This window comes from Nicotiana attenuata, chromosome 6 (assembly GCF_001879085.1).
Source record: "Nicotiana attenuata strain UT chromosome 6, NIATTr2, whole genome shotgun sequence".
NCBI lineage: Eukaryota > Viridiplantae > Streptophyta > Magnoliopsida > Solanales > Solanaceae > Nicotiana > Nicotiana attenuata.
In genome coordinates, this window is record NC_031994.1 from 63,088,137 (window position 1) to 63,094,764 (window position 6,628).

A 6,628-nucleotide genomic window follows, 5' to 3' on the forward strand; every position below is an offset into this window, starting at 1 on the left:
TTTTCTAATATAGTTCGAGGTTCTGCTCGAAATTGACACAGAGCCTTCTTCAGAGTTATTTTTTCTAATATTGTTCGAGGTTCTGCTCGGAATTGATACAAGTATCTACAGAAATATTTTGTAATTCAATTTTCTAGATGGCAAGTTTACAACAACAACATACCCAGTAAAATCCTACTAGTGGGGTCTGGGGAGAGTAGAGCGTACATAGACCTTACCCCTACCCCGAAAGGGTAGAGAGGCTGTTTCCGGGAGACTCTCGGCTCAACATAAGAGACAATAATATCAGAAAAGGAAACAAAAGAAAACAAAAGAAACAAAAGGAAACAAAAGAAAAGGCCTGTAACCACAAAAGATGCCATAAAAATAATAACAGCAACATAAGAGACAACAAATAAGTGAAAGGATAATAACACAAAACTATGCAAAACAACAATGTGAACACAACATAGACTGCTAACAGACCTAGACAAAACTCTATCAGACTACCCTGTACAAAGAGGGACAAACTCTCGACTACCCCCTAGCCTACAACGCTAATGCTCGACCTCCACATGTTCCTATCAAGAGCCATGTCCTCGGAAATCTGAAGTCGCGCCATGTCCTGCCTGATCACCTTGCCCCAATACTTCTTAGGCCGCCCTCTACATCTTCTTGTACCTGCCAAAGCCAATCGTTCACACCTCATAACCGGGGCATCTATGGTTCTCCTCCGCACGTGCCCAAACCACCTAAGTCTCGCTTCCAGCATCTTGTCATCCACTGGAGCAACGCCCACCCTCTCCCGAATATCTTCATTCCTTATCTTATCCAGTTTAGTATGCCCCCACATCCATTTCAACATCCTCATTTCGGCTACTTTCATTTTCTGGATATATGAATTTTTCACTGGCCAACACTCAACCCCATACGATATAGCCGGTCTAACCACCGCTCTGTAAAATTTACCTTTGAGTCTCGGTGATACCTTCCTGTCACACAAGACTCCAGACGCTAACCGCCATTTCATCCACCCCACCCCAATACGATGCGTGATATCCTCGTCGATCTCCCCATCTCCCTGGATGATTGACCCTAGGTACTTGAAACTTTCTCTCTTGGGAATGACTTGTGAGTCGAGCCTCACTACCATGTCCTCTTCCTCCATCACGGTGCTGAACTTACACTCCAGATATTTCGTCTTAGTCCTACTCAACTTGAAATCTTTGGACTCCAGGGCATGCTTCCAAACCTCCAATCTCTCATTGACGCTGCCTCGCGTCTCATCAATCAGAATATATCATCAGCGAACAACATACACCATGGCACCTCCCCTTGAATATGGTGTGTCAGGGCGTCTATCGCCAGGGCAAATAAGAATGGGCTAAGCGCAGATCCTTGGTGTAACCCCATAACCACCGGAAAAAGCTTTGAGTCACCTCCCGCTATCCTGACCCGAGTCTTAGCTCCATCATACATATCCTTTAACGATCTAATGTATGCTACCGGCACCCATTTCACCTCTAGGCATCTCTAAAGAACGTCCCGAAGGACCTTGTCGTACGCCTTCTCTAGTTCAATAAACACTATGTGCAAATCCCTCTTCCTATCCCTGTCCAATACCTCCTGATAAGGTGGATAGCTTCCGTAGTAGAACGTCCCGGCATGAACTCGAACTAGTTTTCAGAAATAAACACTGCCTTCCTTACCCTCCCTTCCACCACCCTCTCCCAAACTTTCGTGGTATGGTTTAACATTGCTAATTCGTCATTCGGGGAAGTGAAACAATGAAAATTGTTATGTCGATTATTCAATTGATAGGATATTGATAAAGGAGTATGCGTCGTAAAATAATTTGATTGCTTCAATTTTGAAGCAACTTTGCGTAGATTTGAGATCCAAGTCAATTAAAATTGAATACAAAGTGGAAGGAAATTTCACGCCTATGGAAATACACAACGACATGGATTACAAGGTGTATGTAGAGTTAAAAAAGGAGAACAGAGAATTCGAAATGTATCTATTGTGTATAACTGCATTGGATAAAGATATTGTAAATGGAGGAAGTTTAATTCAAAGTGACCTAATGCAACTTGATGCAACAAATGAGGTGAATAAATTTGATACAGTTGGTACACTTGCACTTGCGTCTTTAAACTCAGGTGAAACCAACTGAGGTTTTCGAACCGAAAGGTATTTGATTATTTCAAATATTAATCAAAAAGAGGTGATGGCTGGACAAGTATTTAAGGATAAGGCCGCATTGAAAGTGGTGATAGAGCAATATGCAATTGCTGAAAGGTTTTCATTCCGGGTTGATAGGTCCAATTGTATCAGGTTTGAGTGTTAATACTTACAACTTCTTCACCAATATGTTGTATTCAATTGTATGTATATATATTCGTAATAGTTTTATAGTGTATTCATGGCAGCATATTATAAATACAGCATATATTATGTTGTATGCATAATATATGCTTTCTTTCCTGATACATTTCTGTATGTGGTGAAACAGTTATAGGAGAAGTGAACTATTTAAATTAATGTATTCATAATACATTGTTGTATACAATGTATTCAAGATTTTTTTATGGTGTATTCATGTAACATAGATTGTATTTTATTGTATGTTTCTATATTCAAAACTTTGTTGAAAAATGAAAATATTGTGTGTCTGTGGCTAGAAGACACTTAGCCGAATCAGCTGTAGGAGTACTTCTCCAGCTGGTTTTAAAATATTTATAATGTCACATTTATACAACGATATTTAACATTAACCTGTCATGATCTGTATATATTTTATACATACATAACCAATTGTATTTATAACATAAATGTATTTGCGTATACCTTGTTATGTATTTTAGAGAATTGTGAATGGAAATTTAAGGCTTCTAGTATTAACAAATCACAAATGTTCAAAGTGAGGGAGTTCAATGATAAACATACATGTCCGTTGAAGGATAAGGTGTATGAGCAACGTCAAGCAACCAACAGGTTGATTGGGAGAATGATTAGGTCCAAGTTTACTAATCATTAGAGGAAATACACGCCAAAGGATATAATTGATGATGTGAAATCGGACTTTGGTGTAGATGTTAGTTACATATTGGTGTGGCGCGCTAGAGAAAAGTGTGATGACCCAAAAAGTCATCTTATGTTTTAGAACTCGATTCCGTGTTTCCGAAAAGCTTTTATGTATAAAATTGATGAAATAATAATTTTTAGCCTAAAAAGTTAATTTTAGTTGACTTCGGTCAATGTTTTGAGTAAACGGACCCGGACCCGTATTTTGACTGTCCCGGTGGGTCCGTAGTAAAATATGGGACCTGGACGTATGCCCGGAATAGAATTTCGAGGTCCCTAGCTCAAGATATAAATTTTGATAAAATTGAAAGACAGAAATTATAATGGTTTTAAGAATTTGGTTAATATTTGATCTTGTTGGTATCAGGTTCGTATTTTGGTTTTGGAGCCCCGTACAGGTCCGTTGTGATATTTATACCTTATCTATGAAATTTGGTGAGAAACAGAACTCATTTGATGTGATTCGGGCCTTCGGTTGAGAAAATAAAAGTTTTAAAACTTTCTTGAAAATTTCATGCAATTTGGTGCTAAATTCGTAGTTCTAGGTGTTATTTTGGCGATTTGATCGCGCGAGCAAGTTCGTATGATGTTTAAAATCTTGTGTGCATGTTTGGTTGGGAGCCCCGAGGGCTCGGTGAGTTTCGGATAGGCTACGAGATGTTTTAGACTTAGGAAATCTTGTATTGTGTTGCAGCAGCTATTCTGATATGCCCTTCATCGCGTTCGCGTAGGTAGCATCGCGAACGCGAAAGGCAAAATTGGGGCAGGGGGAGTTTTCTCTTTGCGGACGTGAAGGACTGGTCGCGAATGCGGAGCAACAGGGGTGTTAACCTTCGCATACGTGGCCTGTCTATCGTGAACGCGAATATGGGACCTGAGGGAGGGGCCAGTAATCTTCTACGCAAACGCGTCCCTTGGGTCGGAACGCGAAGGACAGGGGGGGAGCTTCCTTACGCGAACACGTATATAGACTCGCGAACGCGTAGATAGACTCGCGCACGCGAAGGCCTTAGGCCGCTGTGTATCGCGATCACGACAGGCCTCTCGCAAACGCGAAAAAGGCCTGTCCAGTGATTTTAAAACAGACTTCAGCACAGGATTTCTTCAAAATTTCATATCTCTCTCACTAGAACTCGACCTAGGGCGATTTTTGAAGAGGGAATTCAATACCAAATCATAGATTTGTGTTCTTTAACTCATTTCCTTCAATTTCCATCGTCACCCATTAGATTTCTAGTCCTAAATCTTGTTCTTTCATGGTAGAATTAGGGATTTTTGGAAGAATTGGGTTTTTTTTTTTATAAATTGGGGATTTAGACCTCGATTTGGAGTTGGATTCAGGAACTAATTACATTTTCGGGTTCGGGGGTGAATGGGTGAATGTGTTTTGGTCCGAACCTCGAGTTTTGACCAAGCGAGCCCGGGTCGGTTTTTGACGTTTTGGGGGAAATGTTGGGAAATCTAAATTTATGTATTGGAATTGATTTCGTTAGCGATATTTGATGTTATTAAGTTAATTATGGCTAGATACGAGTGGTTTGGAGGTGGAAACTAGAGGAAAAACGGTAATTGAGCAGTGAGTGGCTTGTGGATCGAGGTAAGTGTTGTGCCTAACTTTGACTCGAGGGATTAGGGATCCTTGACTTAATTTGCTATGTGAAAATCCATGTGAGTGGCGTATAGGTGAGGTGACGGGTACCTATGCGTCGCCAAATTATCTGTTTTGCCTGTTCCTTTTCCCGTTCTTAATATATTGTCTTCCTGTCTTAACTGTTACATGCTTATTGGTATTTCCATGTTCAATTGCTACTTATTAGACATTGTTTTTCATTATTGAAGGTATTAGTTATTTTGTAGTTTCATTGTATAATATTATTGGTTTAAGCTGGTTTATCGGTGCTTTATGGTACATTTTGGGTTGGTCTCGTTGTGTAGTATTAATTCACTGAAGTTTCATAATTGAATATCTTTCTCTTTGCTTTGGTTTGAGGCTTAAATATTGTGGAGGGTTTTGAGCTAAATTGTGAAATTCATGTTCTTATTGTGTGATTGGTAGTTTGGTACTGATATGGTGGGATCGGGTTGCACGTCGCAACAGGAGGAATAAGGGTGATATATTGAGGAGGAATAAGGGTGAAATGTTATTATATGGTGGGGTCGGGTTGCGCGCCGCAACAGGAGGAATATGAGTGATATGTATTGAGGAGTAATAAGGGTGAATTACTATTATACGGTGGGATCGGGTTGCACGCCGCAACAGGAGGAATAAGGGTGGATTGATATGGAGTAATAAGGGTGAATGTTCATATTGTTACTGATTATATGGTGGGATCGGGATGCGCGCCGCATCAGTTATTTGTTTATTTACTTTTCCTCTACTGTATAAGTTATTCTGCAGTTTTACATTTCACTCAAGGATTGGTTATAGCTGGACACTAATCGAATACTGGCGTTCTGTATTCATTCCTTGCAATTTACTGTTTCATGTTGTTCCATTCTGCTTTCTGCTTTTATTATACACTGTATGCAGGTTATATTGTAATTACCCCGCCGTAGCCTCGTCAGTACCTCGTCGAGGTTAGGCTCGGTACTTACCAGTACATGGGGTCGGTTGTACTGATACTGCACTCTGTACTTTCTATGTAGATTTCGGAGCAGGCAGTGGCTGATTGAGAGGTTGGCTTCTGGTTACAGGGTGTGGAGACCCAAGGTAGTCCTGCTGGCGTTCGCAGGTCGTGGCATCCCCTTCTACCTCTCTATATTACTGTTTTACTTTATTTCCAAAACAGTTGTACTTTCTTTCAGACTGTTGTTTGTAGAAATATCATAGTATGTTCGTGAATTGTGACATCGGATTCTGGGTAGTAGTGGTAATAACAGCAATATTGGTAATAGTATATACATAAACAATGAGACTCTTTACTTACTTCTGCAATTATTTATACCCATTTTAGTTTATTTACATTTAATCATTGAAACGTGATGGAAATTGGTTAATAATACTCTACCGTCGGCTTGCCTAGCAAGTGTGATGTTAGGCACCATCACAGTACCGATGGTGGGAATTTTGGGTCGTGACAAGTTGGTATTAGAGCACTAGGTTGCCTAAGTCTCACAATTCACGTACAAGCTTAGTAGAGTATGAGGGATTGGTACGGACACGTCTGTGCTTATCCCCCAGAGGCTACAGAGTTTAGGAACAAATTCACTTTTATTCTTCTTTGTCGTGCGATTTGATCTCTCAATGCCAATTGAACTCTCTACTCTTGTTCCTTCGCAGATGGCAAGAACACGTACCGCTTCATCAACTGAGCAGCAGCCCGAGCCCCCAATGGCAGCTCCTACGATGGGTAAAGGACGAGGCCGTGCTAGAGGCCGAGGCAAGGGAAGGCCTCAGCCCAGAGCTCGAGTAGCAGCACCAGCGGCGGAGCCTCAGGTAGAGTTTGATGAGGAGGCTCCAGACCAGACCGTTCCAGCAGGGCCAGCTCAGGTTGCAGAGGGGTTCATCACTACCCCGGTACTTCGGGATACTTTGGTCCGTCTAGTAGGACTTATAGAGAGC